General features: G+C 32.9%; 1 protein-coding gene across 6 annotated transcripts in view; it reads left to right on the plus strand.

The window, feature by feature from the left end:
* The window catches only part of nAChRalpha6 (nicotinic acetylcholine receptor alpha6), a 246,307-nt gene that overhangs the window by 94,139 nt on the left and 131,940 nt on the right, over positions 1–20,228 (plus strand). The window lies entirely within an intron of this gene.

Below are 20,228 nucleotides of genomic sequence, written 5' to 3' on the forward strand. Positions count from 1 at the left end.
AATCAAAAATATTAATATACTTTGTACGTGCTATCATTATATCATATCCATTAGATATTTAATAATAATCGTCTATTCTTGCCTGATATTTTATAGACTTATATCGTATCAATAGGTAGAATTTAATCAACGATATAGACGTTGATCGATGATACCCGATCGATCTATCGTTTCTTTACGTGTATTCGATATTTAAGAAAATATAAAAACGTCAAGAAAGAAATTTCTCTCGGTGGAACACAGATCTCTCTCTTTCTCTCTCTCTCTCTCTCTCTCTCTCTCTCTCTCTCTTTCTCTCTTTCTCTCTTTCTCTCTTAAATCTTCGCTTGTCTGGGCAACGTTTTACAAACTTTCGATTCGGAACAAGAACGAAGAGAAAAGTATGTACTCGTAACATTCTTTTCGAGAATCGAAAATTCGCATTCTCCTCGGTAAACCATAGACGTGTGTATATATATATATATAATCATAGGTATTCACGAATAGATATCATCGATCATATACGTTGGGTGCTACAAGTTTTTTCTTTCCTTATTTTTTTCTCGTTTTCGTTTTCTCTTTTCCTTTTTTTTTTTTTTTTAGTTCTTCATTTTTTTCCTTTCTCTTTCTTTTTCTGTTTCTTTTTCTTTCTTTTTTTTTTTCTTTTTTTCTTTCCTTTTCTTTTTTTTTCCCATCGAAGAGATAACTCGAGAATATAGTTTCATCGTCATCCAAAGTCACTTTAGAAGCGATACATTTGCATGAATCAACTAGGAAAATGCTTGGTACATATACTTCTACATGGATATCTATGTACATTCATACATAAATGAATAAAGAATAAGAAGAGCGATCGGGGATGAGTACTTTTTCTTAAGAAAGAGTTTTTCGCGAAGATGAAAAAACGAACGAAGAGTGAAGAAAAGGAATGAAAGGAACAAAAAAAAGAGAAAAAAAAGAAATAAATAAATAAATAAAAGAGAGCACAAAAAATTAATAAAAACTTGACTCGAAATCCAACGAAGATTATATCTCGGTAGAACGATTATTAAAGCATTTACTTCAACATACGCGAGATAAGAACTTTTTCATAATTCTTTCCTCGCCATCCTCGCCTTCCCCTCTCTACCTCCCTCTCTTTCTCTCTCTAATTTTCTTTTTTTTTTTTTTTCTTTTTTTTTTTTTCTTCTTTTGTCTTTCACACTCAAAGTTCTTTCTTCATCGTATTTTAACGAGACGCCGAACGTGCGTACTCTTAGTTCCCACGAGACACAGAATATAAAATGTTAAATCCATTATCGGTAATTGGGTTTTCCGTTTGTGCGAGAGAAAGACAGAAAGAAAAAAAAAGAGATGGGAGAGGGTGAAAGAGAAAGAGAGAGAGAGAGAGAGAGAGAGAGAGAGAGAAAGAGAAAAAGCAAGTTCGCTCGCGGGAAATCAATATCAGATATCGGTATTTCCATTTCCGTCCGGCGTTCGCGTTCTAATATCGCGAATAAAATATGCATCCGACGTACAGTTATCCTTGTGGAAAATGTTATCGTTGAAGTTTGGTACACCTCGAGAGAAGGTGATAGAGAAGGAAGAGAGAGAGAGAGAGAGAGAGAGAGAAGATATGTTAGAAAAAAAAAAAAGAGAAACGATTGTATTATATTTTTCGTAGGACGAGCATCCAGTGCAAAAGAAACGATTTTGAAAATTAACGTGTACTTATCGGTACGCGTGATTTTTTTTCTTTTTTTTTTTTTTTTTTTTTTTTTTTTGTGTACATATTAATGATTGTTCCTTTTTCTTCCGATTGCTCTCGAAAGAATGATTACTCGAATTAATTATTTTTTTTCAGTTCACTCGGTTGTTCGATCTGTGACCTATTTCTCTTCGAACTTCGATATATTTAAAATATTTTTCTCTATTTTTTAATTTTCCTTTTCTTTTCCTTCTTTTTTTTTTCTTTTTCTTTTTTCTTTTTTTTTTTTTTTTTTTTTTTTTTTTTTTTTTAATTTTCTTTCGAACATCGAAGAAAATCACGATCGTTAGGACGAATATTAAGGTATAAGGCTTTTGTAGGACGAGAAGAGAAAAAGTGGGATAAAAGAAGATTGAAAGAAAAAAGAAAAGAAAAAAAAAAAAAGAAGAAATATAATCGACGAAATGCAAAAGAAGAAATTTTGCATGAGTAAGTGCACCTTATGTTACGTTATCTCGGTTAAGAATTGAAAAGAGATAAAGAGAAAAAAAAAGGTTAGGATAAAAAACGAGTGAATAGAAGAATGAAAGGGTCAAGTTAATTAAGGCGTGCAAATGTTTCGTTTAATCGATCGATACGATATTAAATAGTTAGAAAGCGTAATTAAATCTTACGAAAGAAAGAAAGAAAGAAAGAAATGAAAAAAAGAATAAGGATGATCTCGTCTTGGTAGAAATTGTACTGGAAGAGAAAAGTAAAAAAATTAAAAAAAATAGAGAGAGAGAGAGAGAGAGATAGAGAAAGAAGAGAACATGAGAAAGATTGATGTCTTCTGTCTTTCTCTCTCTCTCTATCTCTCTCTCTCTCTCTCTCTCGTTCTGTTTTTTTTTCTTTACTCTTTGATATCTCGCCCGAAATCGCATTTTAATTCGTATGCACCATATATAAATATTTTCTTGATAAAATCTATCTAATTTTCATTGAAATTATATATTCTGAATGTTAGAAAAAAATAAACAAAGAAAAAAAAATAAATAAAAAATAAGAAATAGGAAAAAATAAATAAAAGGAAAAATTAAATAAGAAATTATCGGAACAATGGCTAACCAGATTATCCAAAGATTTCCAAGAGACGGAAGTATACCGACGAAGTTTAAATTAGAACTCTCTCTCTCTCTCTCTCTCTCTTTTTCACTATCTATCTATCTATCTATCTATCTATCTATCTATCTATCTCTATCTCTTTTACGTTGGTTAGAAATACTAATATTTTAACTTCATTATCATATTACATGGCGTGCTGTTACTTTACGATACGAAGTTACATTTTAGCGCGTGATATTCCATGTCTTGCATCTCATTTTTATCATCTTCGTTCCCATTTACTTTATTCTTTTCTCTCTTTCTTTCTTTTTTTTCTTCTCGTGCTATATTTTTGTTATTTTTTCAATTTTTCATATTTTCTCATTTATTCTTTTTTTTTCTTTTTTCTTCTTTTTTTTCTTTCTCATGGTTTATCTATCAACCATTTACTTTCTCATACAATAAAGAATATTTCGTCGCTATCTCTCAAAGAAATTTAATAATCGTACAAAAGTATATAAATAGGATTTCCCTCGACGATAATTTTCTTTATCTTTATCCATTTTCAATTTGTCTGTCTATACTTACGATCTAGCTAATTCTCCATTTACAAATTTCATCAATCTTCTTCTCCTTTCGGCTTGTTCTAAGTGCCATCAAGTGGAAAGAAAAAGTTAGCAAAGCGATGACCCTTCTCTCTTCTACTTCTTTCTCGTCTCTCTCTCTCTCTCTCTTTCTCTCTCTCTTTTTCTCTCTTTCTCTCTCTTTCTCTCTTTATTTAACTTTCGTCTCACAAGTCGATCGTAAAGGGGAAGGAAACGCCGACGGATGACACATCGCGAATTAATCAAGGTAGAGCTTTCTTTCGTGAATCCAATTTTGAACGGAGTGTGTTCGCTTTTAAAGAAATTCATTCTAGCCTAAAATCAATTATCGACCTTGGTCCAGTCTCTACGGTATGTGTCTCGCGAGTGTTCAATTCAATCTAGAAATCTCTCGTTCCTTCTAATAAAGATCGTTCCGAATGAAATCGAAATAATGGAGCAACTCCTCCCTCTCTCTCTCTCTCTCTATCTTACGTTTCTTTGACTCGTATCGTAGAAAATTCCCCATTGAACAAAAGACTTTGATTCTTCCAAAAACTCTCAAAGTATTGTCTGACTCCTGGGTCTTATCTTTAAACGAATCGATCTTTGGCTACAAAATATGACAAGATAATAATAATAATAACAATAACAACAATAATAATAATAATAATAATTATTATTATTTTTTTTTATATATATCTATTAACATGAAAGAAAATTGGTAGAATATAATTAATCTCGGGAAGATCGAAAAATAAGGGAATAAATAATGGCAACATTTCGGAAGGAAGATTATTAATCACAGCATCGTCGAGCTTCGAGACGGGCGCTAATCAAAACTTCGAAATGCATTAAGCTAGATGGAATTTTGAAACAGCTCTCGTAGAGGCTACTACTTCCTTGTTCTCTTCCTTCCTCTTCTCCACTTTTCTCCCCCTTTGTATCTCTCTCTCTCTCTCTCTCTCTCTCTCCCTCACTCTCTCTATCTATTTATCTATCCCGTTGCTCACGTGAAACGATGCAATTTAAAGTAGCTAGTTAGAACTGTGACTTCTAGGAACAAAATTTTTAAACGAGAATGACCTAACGTACTCTGTGGTCCTCCTCTTTGCGAACGCACCTCTTGAATTTGAAAATGTTTTCTCTCTCTCTCTCTCTCTCTCTCTCTATCTCTCTCTTTCTTTCTCTCTCTTTATCGTATCTTTTATTCCGTGAGCTGGCAACTAGTTGCCAGAAGTTTTGGTGATACCTGTTGAACCATCTGTAATTCATCCACGAAAGAAAGTGAGAGAAAGAGAAATAGAAAGAAAGAAAGGAAAAACGAGAGAGAGAGAGAGAGAGAGAGAGAGAGAGCTAGTGAATAGTCCAGGAGTTTATTTCTGTCCTTTATCTAAAATCTAGAGTAATAGAAAGTGTTCGTTTAAATGAGTCTAGGATGTTCGCTTTTTTCCGTGTTCGCTATGCAAGAATTTTATATATCTCTTTACGTAGATGATAGATCACACCTCGTCTAGATCATTCAATGATGCGTCATTGATTCTTTCAATGATGCGTCATTGATCCTTTCAATGATGATTTCACGTCACTATCGTCTTTATTATTTATGAATTTTTTTTTTCTTTTTACCTTTTTCTCTTTTTTTCTTTTGTCTACGAGAAAAAGGAAAAAAGAAAAGAGCCTAACCCAGCCAATCATTATCACCAGATTGTGACGAAGGGAGGGAGAGACGGGAGAGGCTTAAATTGGTATGTAATGATCGAGTTTCAATCGGTATTCTTAATTACGTCCTACTATTCTACATGAATCAAATAGTTTATTATCGTAGGTGGAGATAACTAATTATATAAGTAAGTTTGTTCGATGTTCATTATCATCGAAGGACGGAATAAGCGTAGGATGTTGAAAATTGAACGTCGTTGATTGGTCATAAATTCGACAAGGTTAATAATATCGAAATTATTCTAATGGTCTGTGTTCTTTGAGAAGAACATGGTATGCGAACGATCGAGTGAGAGAGAGAGAGAGAGAGAGAGAGAGAGAGAGAGAGAGAGAGAGAGAGAGAGGGAAAGCACGAGCCATAAAGTGAGAGAGGATTGGTAGTTGATGCTTTACATCTTGTCTACAAAGAGATATGGAAGAGGGTGGGAGACAAGTAGGGAGGGAGAGGAGCATCATACACAACGTCATATCAAATATGTCGAGGGGGAGAAAGGTATGTTACATGTCAGCCCTCTGTATGTCGGTGTAACGCGTTGCTTGGCTTTACATCCTAAATGTACGAGAAGTCGAGGACGTTGTCGTAACACTTGTATTTCCTGCTCGAATATTACAACATATATACGTGTAAGTAGTTATATATATATATATATATATATATATATATATATATATATATAGCCGGTTTGGAATTTTAGATCAATCGTTCTATCTCTTTGTAGTATGTACGCATACTACAAACTACCTTATTACGTATATATACGCTCTCGTATGGGTATGTATTGTATATGTATGTGTGTGTTTATTAAGAAAAGATAAGGATGAATATAAAAGCTTTCAAAGGAGCCCGTCAAATTACATTTTTCCTAGCATCGAAAATATTCTCGTATTCTTTATCAACATGTGTTGTTTTTGATGTTCGATAAAAAAAAAGAAAAAAAAAGAGAATAATAAAAAAAAAATAAAAAAAGTAAAAATCAATAACGTCAATAAACAAAATTGTGTTCTCGTATTCTCGTTAGAGTATCCACGTTTTATTCTTCGCGAATGCATTCTCGTGAGATGCAAGAAGGGCTCGACTACATGAAGAGAGAAAGAGAGAGAAAGAAACGAGAGGATCGATGTCCACTTTTGAAATTGAAATTTCACATTCTTTGAACGGACGACGCTCAGTTTTGATCTCTCTCTCTTTCTCTCTCTCTCTCTCTCTCTCTCTCTCTCTCTCTCTCTCTCTCTCTCTCTCTGTGTGTGTCTATTTCGATCATGTTGAATAGACTTTTCGTTGAAAATTTCTTGTATCTAAAAAAGGGTCACGATTTAATCATGATACCTTTACACGTTTGCCCGTTTTGATGTTTCAAACGTTCATTTGTAACAAGAAAGAAAAAAAAGAAAGAAAGAAAAAAAGAAAGAAAGGATTAGCATCATACGATATAAACTTGTTATCGTTATTTTCATTAATGTTATGCAATAATAAAGATGTTCGTAGATAATTATCAGATTTCAGGTTAGAAAATTGTCACGTTACGTCGATCGTGTGTCGCAATTAAAGGTGGCAATAATTTACGCAATGTTAATTGCCTTCACGGCATTTGAATCGTTCGGCGCCGCGACATTGAGCATTAATCCCCGTAACGATTCCCTTGGCCAATTCTCCGCCTAGTTGGCTATAAATTTTAACGTCATATTAACGACATCATCGTCTCTACTTCGGCATTATCAAGTATTCCTGTCGACTAGTCTCCCACGAGCATTGCCAACTTGGTTTACGAATAATTCGTCGCGTTAAAATGTACAATGTCTCGTAAGAATCAACAAGTTCTAAATTCTTAAGTGATTCCGATATCTTATCTATAAATAAACGATAATTATAATAATTCGTGACGGACAGGATGGATCTTTTCAAATTTTTCTTAAACGTATTTTCAAAAAGTATTATATTCATTTATGAAAAATTGTCGTAGAATATATTTTTCCCGGACGATTTTATTTTATTTTTTTCTTTTTTTTTTTTATCCTTTTCTTTTTCTGAAAAGTTTGTTCTCAACTTTTTTTCTTTTTCTCTCATTCTCTCTTCTTCGATCATTTCTCGATCGTCTCTCGATCGTCTCTCGATCAAATACTTCGAGATCGGTATTCTATTCTTTATTCGTCGAATATTGAATATTATTTTCGAGAGTAAGAAAAATAATACGAGTGGTATAAGACAACGACATTGAAAAGAGACGAGAACCTGGTGCAACAGGTTCGATAGCGATTACTTTCTGCGTCACACTCGTAAAAATTCCTTTTAGTTTCTCTTTTAAACGTAATTGTCGTAACATAAAAGAGTCAACGACCATCATCGAAGGACTATTTCGTGAAATATTCTGGGGGATTGAAGGAGGGAGAGAGAGAGAGAGAGAGAGAATCGAGCAGCCGATATGTCTGTGAATCGTTTATCTCTCTAATAAACTGAATTCACTCGCGAGGAACAAGTGGTATATAGGAAGTGGTTCTGATTGACTCTTAATAGATTCATCCACACGACCACGAATTTCTCATTATCGTTTATTCTCTAATCGTTGAAGTCCAATAAACGAGATAATAAAGAAAATCTTTCGTCGTGAATTATATGTATCTCTGATAGATCATCATAAATCAAAATTTATTTAAGCTTTGATATAAAAAACATTCATGGATATTAAACAATTAAATCGTGATATAATAAAATAACATTGTTAAATTTTGAACGTAAAAGTTATCCAAATATACATTCATATTTCTCATATCACGAAATATATTAGCAATACTTTATACGATGTTTTATCAAAATTTGATTTATATCAATATCATTATATTGATATTAATAATCTTTTGTCTTGTCCATTGGATATATTCAAAAACAGATTAATTTTGTTTTTGAGATAACGTAGAGATCCTTATCGTTAAAGAAAATTAATCTCTCTTAGCATTTTTCGAAGAAATCTTTAGATTTCATAATAATCCTGATGAACATTTTTCTTTGAGATATATATATATATATATATATATATATATATATATATACGACGTTTCAATTAAATAAAAATGTTATTTGTCGTTGAATGAAATCAGGTATAAAAATGATCAATTATTGATACATTTAAGAAAATATTCATTCTATATTCTACATTTGATCCTTGTGAAATTATTGTTTGGCGAGCAAACAATGGCTAGGGAAATCATTTGGTATGAATAGTCAGATCAGCCAAGATACACAGCTGCCAGTCTTCTCTCTCTCTCTCTCTCTCTCTCTCTCTCTCTCTGAATTACACGCTTCGCACGTATTTACTCGAAGAAAATGAACACGAGTAAGTCTTGCGAGGATAATTGAATGAACGGTATATAGTACTTGTTTATCTTAGCGCGTTGATCTACATCCTAATGCAAAACGATAAATCTTTTCGGAACGTTAACGCAAATTGCAATCTACGAAAAGTTTTAAATCTTCGAAAAATAGTACCGAAGGAGGTCATCGGGCTCGTTGAAAAATCCTTTTCCCTGAATTTCTTCAAAGATATTTTCACGTACATCGTAGATTACCCATTTTATAACTTTTTCCTTATCTCCCTCTCTTTCTCTCTCTCTCTCTCTCTCTCTCTCTCTCTTTTCTTTTCACAAGGATAACAGAACGAAAAGCGAGCCAATGCCATTCGAGATCAAATCCACATCAACGCCGTCCGTTTCTTTTCGATCTCCTCTTTTTCTCTTTCTTTCTTTCTTTCTTTCTTTCTTTCTTTCTTTTTCCAAGCCAATGGTCCCAAGCGAGAACTTCATTGTACAGTTTTGACATATGGATCGAGCCCGATAATGCTTTTCTCCTTTAAAACGTGCCAAAGTTTGAAAGTGTTCGATAAACGAGAACAAATCCTACAAGCAGCCTCCTTCACCCCCTCCCTTCGCCCCCACACGTCCCTTCCTCCCTCCCCCCCTTCTTTTCTTTATTTACTTTATTTTTCTTTTCTTTAACTTTTTTCACTTTGTCCTTGTTTTTTGTTTTTTCTTTCTTTGTTTTTTTTTGTTTTTTTTTCTTTGTTTCTTTTTCTTTTGTTTTTTTCTTATCCTACGTAAAGAAATAAAGGAGAGATATATTTTCAAAACTTAATATTATTTTTATCACTTTAGTTTCATAAACTAATATATTGATAAACGATATTTCTATCACATAGTTTTATTAAGTTTTTATTAATTAATTTTCACAAGAAAATATTATACGGGTTTTAATGGAGGAAATATTATATTTCGAAAAGTTCTGACGAAAGATAAAAAAGAATGAACGAACGAACGAACGAACGAACGAACGAACGAACGAACGAACGAACGAACGAACGAACGAACGAACGAACGAACGAATGAACGAACGAACGAATGAAATGTAATCGAATGTAAGTAATCGCGAGCTTTGACACTGGCGAATATGGAAACTTAACGAACGAACGAACGAATGAACGAATGAACGAGTGTCGTTCGACGATTACCAGTGAAAACGTGAAATCGAATTTCCAGAATAGAATTTCCTTGTAGAAAATTGTTTCATTCGTTTTCAAAGCTTTCGCTTAATTCCGTTTCGTTTCGTTTCGTTTCGTTTCATTTCGTTCCTGTCACGATGTTTAACCTTCATCAGGTAATTACTAACCGCAGATGCTGGTTTGCTGGCATCATTAAAGGGCCACGTAACACGTGCTGTAATGGTATTAATATCATTCATACATATAGACGTATGTTTACTCTATACGCTTATCATCGTTTGTACTATGTCAGTTGTACAACGACGTGACTACGTTTCTATATTACTATACTATATATAGTATATATAACATTGTGATATATACTCATTATTGATGGCTAATATCCTTCTTACAATTAGTCAGAAACAACGTTTCTCGATTTAATGATCGTAGCGATTCATAGGATCGTTAAATTTTTAACGAGCTGCGTTATCTTACGTCAAAGGGATACAAAATTGATTAAATTTTTTCAAAGATTCCTTCTCGAAATATTCTTCAGTTTTACGTTTAAAATTAATATTAGATGACTATTGTAATTCAAGTAGATTTATAAAAATTAGATTTGCATTGGTACGAACGTATTAGATATGTTACCATTAAAAACTAATGTATCTAATAGAATAGTGAAAAAGATTGAAAAAATCTAATCTATATAATATGACACAGGATATCGTATTTTTAAGAATTACGATGATTAGATAAATCTATAAAGAATATTTAAATGATTAATAGTATATAGATAGAGATTTTTAATATAAAATTAATTACTAAGAAACATCAAGGTTGATTGTCAACGATTTTATACATTAAATAGATTAAAAATGATTTTTAAGAGGATAAAGAGATAAATCGTTTAAAATAAGACGATATATAGGTACTTACTATTTCAATGCTTTTCCTTTACTCAAGAGTACGATCTTTAAATCTTTCCAATCTTGGAATTGAATTTTCGTGTAAGAGCCTTCTTTCTAATACTTTTTCCTCCCCGTTTTAATTGAACAATCGAAAATCTTGATGTAACACCATTTATCATCATAATTATTATATTAAATACATAGTATAAGTATGAGTTATTAGTTCTTTTTTTCTTTTTTTTTTTTCTTTTTTTTTTTTTTTTTTTTTTTGTGAATGAAATCACTTTATAGCATTAAATATTAGCATTACCATTAAAGTGTAGATATGTTTATAAGATCGGCAGTTAGATTTCGTTGGTAAAAGTTGATAATATATGTGCATTGAGGAGATGCTTACAAAATATGCATATCATATTAAGTAAAGTTGCACCGATATAACGAATAAATTAGCATACTTATATTGTTTTCATCAGACAAAATTTGACTTGGATATATTGATACTCTTTCACTCTTCCAATTTCCATTAGATACATATATTACATATATATTAATGAAGGTTATCGGGAATAATTATTCTTCTCAATGTATCATCATTTATCAAGATTCCATTCAAGATATATTACATATATATATATACATACATATACGTATATAAATGTATACATATATATATATCTATTTTCTGAAGGGAATATAATCGAAAAATTTTTATAAGAGTAAAAAAACTGAGGAAGAAGAAATAACAGGGAGGAGTGTTTCAAGGAGAGATTGAAATTTACGTTTTGGAAAAATAATCGTCGTAGTCGTCTAGTTGATCTTCGTGTTAACTCTTAACAGTTATCGTAAATTTTGCGGAAAGGCTCACACCACCCACCGTCGTCTCGGTCAAGAGAAGGCTATCGAAGAACAGAGGTTCAATGTTGTTATGTATCTCTCTCTCTCTCTCTCTCTCTCTATGTCTATATATATATATATACACATATGTGTGTTAGAATGGTCGGTCTTGCGGCAGCCTTTATCCTAGCGTTAAACGAGTGATAAACGTGCTTTTCTATCGACTATACGTTACCGGTATCCTCTGGGATGTCGAGCAACGTCGTCGATCGTTAACCGATAGTCGAACGAACGAACGAAAGAAGGAAAGAATGAACGAACGAACGAACGAACGAACGAACAACCAACGAGAGAAGAGTAGAGGCTAAACATTTCGTTCCCTCTCGAAACGGCTTTCCATTAGATCCCCTTCCAAAAGATTTTTCTTTAGGTATATACGTATGTATCTATGTATTTGCAGTCTACATGTAAGTATATATATGTATATATATATATATATATATATATATGTATGTATATATACGTGAGATACGAACACGTTTGAGAATTCTAAAAAGACGCTTTTAACTTTTCGAGCTTCTATCAGAAGAAGAAAGATATATTCGTTTCCTTAACTTCTTGATACTCGAAATACTTGATCGTTTATTTTCTTTCTCTTTCCCTTCCTATCCCTCTCTCTCTCTCTCTCTCTCTCTCTCTTTTTCTGTCTTCCTCCATTCTTTCGTACTTTCTCAATTTACTTATTATTTTCATCCTTTTTAATATTACAATGTAAAATATATAATTTCTTATTTGATTATTTTTTTTCAAATGCAGAAAACAAAATCTCTTCTTCCTGATTTCATTCATTATTTCCATTGATATCTTCCATGTTTTGCGAATGTTCCATTCAAAATCGATCTCTTTACGACCAGTTAATTCCACTCTTCGATCTATCCGTAAACGTCTATCTCTTTATTGTCCCATAAATCGCATTTGTAATCGGTAGATGTCAATATGTGTCATAACGTTTCGTATTATCTCGTTTGTTTCGACGTTACCATGTTTCATTTTCGCGATAATCATATTCTCTCTCTCTCTCTCTCTCTCTCTCTCCCTCTCCCTCTCCCTCTCCCTCTCTCTCTCTTTCTCTCTGTCAATCTTTATCTCTGTCTGTCTAGTACAATGAATGTAAAATAAATATGATATTATATACATATTTTTTTTTTTATTATAATGGAAAAAAAAATCACGGCGACACGACTTTTCATGGCTTTATTCTAACGTGGCTTATAGCTCGCTAGAAGAAAAAAGAGAAAGGAGTCCATTAGAAACAAAGCGAATGGACATGGGGATTTCGATAAACGAATGATAAAGGGACATGCCTTCCGCGTGCCTTCGTGTGTGTGTGTGTGTTTTATATCGGTATTATATGCGCGCCGGCGGCGGCAATGTTCTTGGGTTAAAAAAGAAGAAGAAGAAGAAGAAGAAAAAAAAAATAAGAGAGAGAAAAAAAGAAAAAGAAGAGAGAAAAAATAAAAAGAACACGAAGAAAAGAACGTGACGCTGAAGTAAGTAAAGGGGCGCGCTCGAGGGTTAGAAAAAGAGCTGGAGGAATCGATAACAGGATAAATAGACTCGCGTCGACATAAAGATACCGCACTCTTTCTTTTTACCAAAGGAAAGGTAATGTTTGTATATGTTTGTGTCTGTGTTTATGTCTATGTTTGCGTGTGCGTGAGAAAGAGAGAGAGAGAGAATAGAGAATAGAGATAGAGATAACAGATAAAATTTTCCACTTGATTTCTCGGTTTACGCGTGAATCACATGCTCGCGAATTCGTGACCAGGACACGTGGCCAAGACTTTTCTCCGAGGTCCCACCGGTTAGCCTGATTTATGGATATGTGAAATAGAAGAGAGAGAGAGAGAGAGAGAGAGAGAGAGAGAGAGAGAGAGTACATCTTTCTTTCTCTTTCTTTTTATATATATATATATATATATATATATATATATATCTTGGTTCACGATCCCTCAGAGAATTCAACGAGAACGAATAGGCACAGGGAACAGGAACGATTGGTTTTCTTCCTACTCAGGACGTGCGTCTTTCTTGGCTCAAGCCCAATCGCCGATCTTTATTATTCTTCGACGAATAAAAAGATATACACGTGCATCCACATACACATTACACGTATAGCTCGACATATATATATATATATATATATATATATATATATATATATATATATATAGAATGTATATAAACATATATTAAGGATAGTCGATAAAGAAAATAATTTTGCAATTCTTATCGTGCATCGGTTGCTCTTCCATAGCTTTCGTAAAATATCGATAAACCATGAAAGAGGCCGTTTATCAATTATGATAATGGACGTTCTCTGGTTATCATCGGGGTGGCTAAATTTCTCATTAATTTAGTACTGGAGGGTTATCTATCGTCTGAGAGAGGTCGAACCAAAGCGCAAAATGTATTCGCCTTAACGTTCCGATCTTCGTGATTAATTTCGTTTACCCATTGCCATGGACTTTCTCGGTTTGTGGTAATTAATTTCTCTAATTATAAACGAGGTGCTGTGTTATAGCGCAAACCCTGTGCTAACCGCAAATTTCCTCTTTCCCGCAAGGACACACGTAAACGTATATAGGTAATGGTTGGTGTATCGTTATACCTATTCACGCATATGTATGGATATGTACGTTATATCAAATATAATTCGAACGAAGGGATATATAACGTAGGGCGCGAAGCATAGAATCATCACGTGCATTTACCTTTCGATATATGTGTGAATATATATATATGTATGTATGTATGTATGCATGTATCTAGCTCGTGATAACGTAACAATTTTCACGTGGAATCTAAGAGAAGGGCGAATAGAGATTATCGTCTCGGAAGCTACGATACTCGACGATATTCTCAACAGTAAGAGTAGAAACAGGATGTAGAGGTACTCGCAAGAGATCAAGGAGCGTTCGAGAGAAGGAGGGTCCTCTTGCGACGATCTAATCATCTTGGAAAGTGCATTCGCTCATTCGCATTAATTCTACGCCTCCCGTGTGATTCGATTCCTCACCTATGCATGTCTACTACTCTCTATATATCTACTACTCTCTATCCCTATTTCTCTATCTCTATCTCTATCTTTATCTTCTATTTACACGTACACGTATTATCATTTATTATTACATTTTTTTCTACCAAAGTATTCTCGTATTGCTATTTTTTTTTTTTTTTAATAACAACGTTTTATCTTGTTCTATTCTTTTGCTTTTCTTTTTGTTTTTCTTTTTTCTTTTTTTTTTTCTTTCTTTCTTTTTTTTTTTTCATGTTTCGTGCTCGTCTTAAACCTCGGCGAGTGTGAAAAGTTTTACACCGAAAGGGCCACTTGGCCGGCCTAGTTATTTGCCTATTATTAGGTTATCGATTGAAGGTTTGCACTTGGTAGTAGGAAAAATTTAATCGAACGTGACCGAAAGGCATGGAAAGAGAAAGAGAGAGAGAGAGAGAGAGAGAGTCTCTTCCTCCTCAACGAACTTGCCGAGTTTAAAAGGCTGACAACCTGTCAGCTTGTGCCTTTCTACCTCCCTCTCTTTCTCCCTTTATATATATATATATATATCTTTTTCTCTCTGCTTCTCGAAAATCGTGTTCATCGAGGGGAAGATAGAGAGTGTCAGAGTGTAAGATAAAAGGATTTTGTCAGAAGTGTTGGTAGATCGAAAGGGTTCCAAGGTAGTTTAGACGATCGCAATGCAATTTAAATGCATAGAGAGAACGTACACATCACTGTCTCTATCTCTTTACTTCTATCTATCTATCTATCTACCTATCTATCTACCTATCTATCTATCTCTGTCTCACTCTATTAGTCCAAATACTCTTCATCCGTCGGTATTAGAACGTCTATATCTCCATAGATGCTTTCCATCTCTATCATTACGACTGCTTCTCCCTTTCTCTCTCTCCCTCTCTCTCTTTCTCTCTCTCGACTTCTCGTCTTTCAGCGTATGTACATATGCACACACACACACACACACCAGATACATACATATATATTTATAATATGCTAGGTACGCATACGTATACGCGTATGTGTGCATACATTCAATCCCTACATGCATGCATGCATATATATATATGTATGTATGTACGATAGAAACGACGTCCTAGCCCAAACCCCCACTTATATTCGAGGCCTGCGCTTGAGTCTCTTGATATGCCACGAGGATCTCTTCAGACACGAATCATACCGAGCTCGGCCTATCCAACATGCGAATCGGCCCTTCTACTTCGAATCTCCATTGATGAGGGGAGATCTTGATTCGACGGGTCATGTGATCCGCCTATATGAAAACCGAACCTCCCAGAGTTTGGACCTTCATTAAGGAATACAATAGGATATTTCATTCTTTTTTCTTTTTTATTTTTGCTATCGTTACTTTTTTCCCTCGATATCTTTTTCCCTTTCCTTTTCTTTTCTGTTCTTTTCTTTTCATCTCTCTCTCTCTCTCTCTCTCTCTATCTTTTTTTTTCTTTTTTATTTCTGCATGCACCACAAAAATGGCGTACGATCGGTACGAAGAAGATCGATCGACTCGTTCAATCGATCGTTAAGATGTACCATTTAAGAATTTTTAACGTTTATTTCTCTTATCTTAACAATACTTAACAATAATGTCTATCGATGTTTATAATAATATAACGACGTTCATTCAATTCACGCTTTTCATTAACGAAAGAAATTCTCTCGTTGATTTTACGCGAAAAGGAAAAAGTTCTTTTTTTTGTCGCATCACAAAGGAACACAACGCGAATTCGATTAAATCTCGAACTCTATAGTTTGGTTATATACGTCGCTGTATTATTTCCTTCCTTCTTTATTTCTTTCTTACATTCTTCTTTTTCTTCAATTATATACCTCATGCCACTCGGGATTTACGGCACATACTTTTTAATTGAATTATTTCGTTTAATGTGCGACAAGAGAAAGCGTCGCTAGTAGATAAATTCGATAAAGTGTAATTAGAAAAGTATCTGGAAATGACGAAATGTAAAGAATTTTTTTCGATTAGAAAAACAAAAAAAAAAAAAAAAAAAAAGAAGAAAAATAGAAAAAAAAAAAAAAAACAAAATGAAGATATGAAGAAAAAGAAATAATGAAAACAAAAAGGCAAGTAACAAGAAGAAAAGTGACATCCGTATCGAGATTCTTTCTTTTCTCTTTCTTTCTTTCTTTCTTTCTTTATGTTTTATTTTTTATTCTTCTTTTTTTTTTTTTTTTTTACTTTTATTTCTTACTTACAAACTAACTTCCCTTAACTCTCCGTTTGGTGGCCTTTAAATTCGAAACTTGTTCGAGATTCACTCGGACGTACTGTTTGGCTCTCGTATCTCTACGCTTCCGATATTTACGCGTCAGCTGAGCATTACGCTCGAAGTATCGTGCCAAAATGGTTAACAGTGATTTTGTACTTCCTGCCGGTAGTATACTGTACAGATTTTCTACCTACTTTACATAAAACGCCAAACGAGAAACATACAAGGAGAGAAGATATATATATATCTGCTTTCGGAAATTGGACTTTAATCGGTATAGTCTCTCTCTCTCTCTCTCTCTCTCTCTCTATATATATATATATACATATAACATATATCTATATCTGTATCTATAACTATATCCATATCTATATCTCTATCTCTATTTTTCTTTTCTATAAGATCGTAAAAATTTTATGAGATTATTATGCTCGTAAGATACATTAACATAATTGGAGCTTAAAATGCAAATATCGTTACTCTACTTTTCTCTCTCTCTCTCTCTCTCTCTCTCTCTCTCTCTTTCTCTTTCTCTTTCTCTTATTCTATTTAAACGTTAATCTTATTTAATAGTATTTTAATTGTGCCTAAGTTTCAATGGAAAGAGAATGAAAAGGGGAAAAGAAATGATACTTCACTTTTGACAATTACAGTGTTATCTCATCACTGTTATATAGTTTATTCAACTTTAATGTATCAAACACTTGGATAATATCATAATATTTATATAATTTATCCCTTTCTCTCTCTTTCTCTCTGGTTAATATCTTATCATATCTGTTATTTATTTAGTTAGACGTATTTACTCCTTTGAGACGGAAACGTTTAATCCGATCAACCTTTATCACATTATACAGAATACGTTTCTGAATCGTGACATTTTCCCGAAATTCTAGTTTGGCATTGTCTATTCCGCGAGAGAGAGAGAGAGAGAGAGAGAGAAAGAGAGAAAGAGAGAGAGCGTCAAGCATATTCACTGTGTGTTTTGTACATCGATTCTCTCTCTCTCTCTCTCTCTCTCTCTCTCTTCCTCCCTCTCTTCCTCTTTGTTCTTCGCACTCTAATTCCGATCAGAATTATATGGATGGACATTGCAAGGCAACGAAGGTAAAGCAGGACATCTAGGCTTTCGGTACACTACTGGATTGTCTTATTCATGAGCAGGAATTTGCAGAAATTATACACGTCTCTCTCTCTCTCTCTCTCTCCTTTACTTGCTTATTTTCTTTCTTATCCGATCACATCACCAATGAAATCCCATTATGAATTTATATCGTAAATCATAGAAACTTTTTCGTACGTAATTTCGTACAATATAAATCATTCTTACAGGTCATTTTATTAATATCTAATACGAGTGATTTGATTGTGATTGAATAATAATAATGGCATAATCTAATTAATGAATATATCGTGATTGGACGTGTACATTGGTTTTATCTTTTTTTTAATTGGTTTTCTTTTTCTTTGTTGCATATTATATAAATCATTAAATTTAATGTTATTTAATTAAATTTAAAAATATTATAAATCATTTGTTGGAATGTTAAATATAAAATTCTTTCGTAGAAATATAATTATCCCGGGATTTATTATCTTGTAGTCTTTACTTTGATAATGTCGTGTCGTCATAAGAAATAAATGAGAAATGAGGAAAGTAAGTACTCTAATTATACGTTTCTTACATAAATAACTATCGAAGAAAGGAAATAATCATATAACGTCGATATCTCGTTAATAAATTAACTCTGTTTTCGTGTTAGCATTATTTTCTCTAAAGGATATTTCATTATCTTAATAATCTTCGAAATTCCCTAATTAAGCACAAGTTACGCCGACGAAACGTTGTCCTACTTGGATTTCCTTCCTTCCTTCCTTCCTTATGTCGTCTACACTTTACCTACTAGAATATATATATATATATATATATATATATATATCTGCATTTCATATTCGCTTGCATTCACTATAATACAGGTTTGTTTCTACGGATTGCATTATACTATCACGAGATGAGTTGTGTGCGATGAGATATTTGCAATTACGGTGAGCCATAGAACGAGATAGTATTCGTGTGAATATATAGATATATAGATATGTAGATGTACAAATATATATATACAAACACATATATGTATATATATTTCATATATTAATATATATATATATATACATATATATGTATGTATATATATATATTTATATATTATTATTCCTTTATCTATATGTTATACATATATATATATATATATATATATATATATATACATAAATGATGTACGTACAACCTAGATATAGCTATATTAATCTCTCGGTCCAATGAGATTTCAGATGAAATCAGCTCGTGATGCGTGACGACACGCTAAACGTTGTTATATCTTTTAATCCGTTTAACGATCGATGCATCGTATGCAATTAATCGTATACTATTCCGAAAAGGACATTTGAAAATTTTAATAGAAAAAAATTAATGCAATTAGTTTCTCTCTCTCTCTCTCTCTCTCACCTCTCTCTCTCTCCCTCTTTTTTTTTATTGTTCCTTTTCGTTATTATTATTGTTATTATTTTTTTGTTCCTCTCTTTTTTTTTTACCTGACATTTCGATGCTCGAAATAATCGAGTATGAAATTTTCGTGAATGGAAAACGAATTCATTCGAATTGCGTGTGAGATACTTGCACGCACTTTTCAAAATGCATAATGCGCTACTTTAAATGAACGAAAAGCGGTGTGCCTGTTGTTGCATATTTCACGTTCGATTACATTTGCGGCTTTCCCAAAAAATATATTTCGTACGAACGCACGATCTCATTGGTTTACGCATTTTCTTCGAATGATCGCCTTGTACGTTTTAAATTTTGCATACATCCCATATCGTATAATCGCTCAAATACAAAGATATTTTTCAATATGAAAGCATAATCAGAGCGTTTGAATTGCTTGTCCCGTAAAAAAAAAAAAAAAAAAAAAAAAACAAATATATATATATATATATATACATATATAATTTCATCAGCCAGCGAGAAATCGCGACGACGATTATGTTGTTTCGTGTTAATTGCAATAGAAGAGGAAAGAAAACAAAAGAGAAAAAGAAAAAGAAAAAAAAAGTACATAAGAATAATAAAAAGAAAAATAAGAACCGAAAAGAAAAACCTCTTTACCCTTTTTAAATTCTTTAAAACATACCTCGTATATTAATACAAAATTTTAATCTCATTGTTCCTCGATTTCATAATTTTTCCATTTTAATCTTAATTTCGGTCAAGTAATTATAATAACAATTAATAATAATTAATAATAAAAAAAAAAAATAATAATAATAATAATACACTCGTTTTATATTATGCGATAATATACGCTTTTAATTTTACGTGAATTTAATTCGCACGGGGAACAATATAACATTTTCTTCGTACACGCAAATCTCCGAAGTTTTATCTTAGCATTTTAATCTCCCACGGGACACTAATTCGTTAATCAATAGTACCAGCACCGACGTTCGTTAAGGATCGATTAAAGTTTCAGGCGTCAAGCCGAAATTTCACTCAAGCCATCGCGTCGAGCTTTTCCTACCTTCCTTTCTCTCTCTCTCTCTCTCTCTCTTTTTCTCTCTCTTTCTCTCTATTCTCTAAGCC

This window comes from Vespa mandarinia, chromosome 6 (genome assembly GCF_050613455.1).
Source record: "Vespa mandarinia isolate Hongniang chromosome 6, ASM5061345v1, whole genome shotgun sequence".
Taxonomy (NCBI): Eukaryota; Metazoa; Arthropoda; class Insecta; order Hymenoptera; family Vespidae; genus Vespa; species Vespa mandarinia.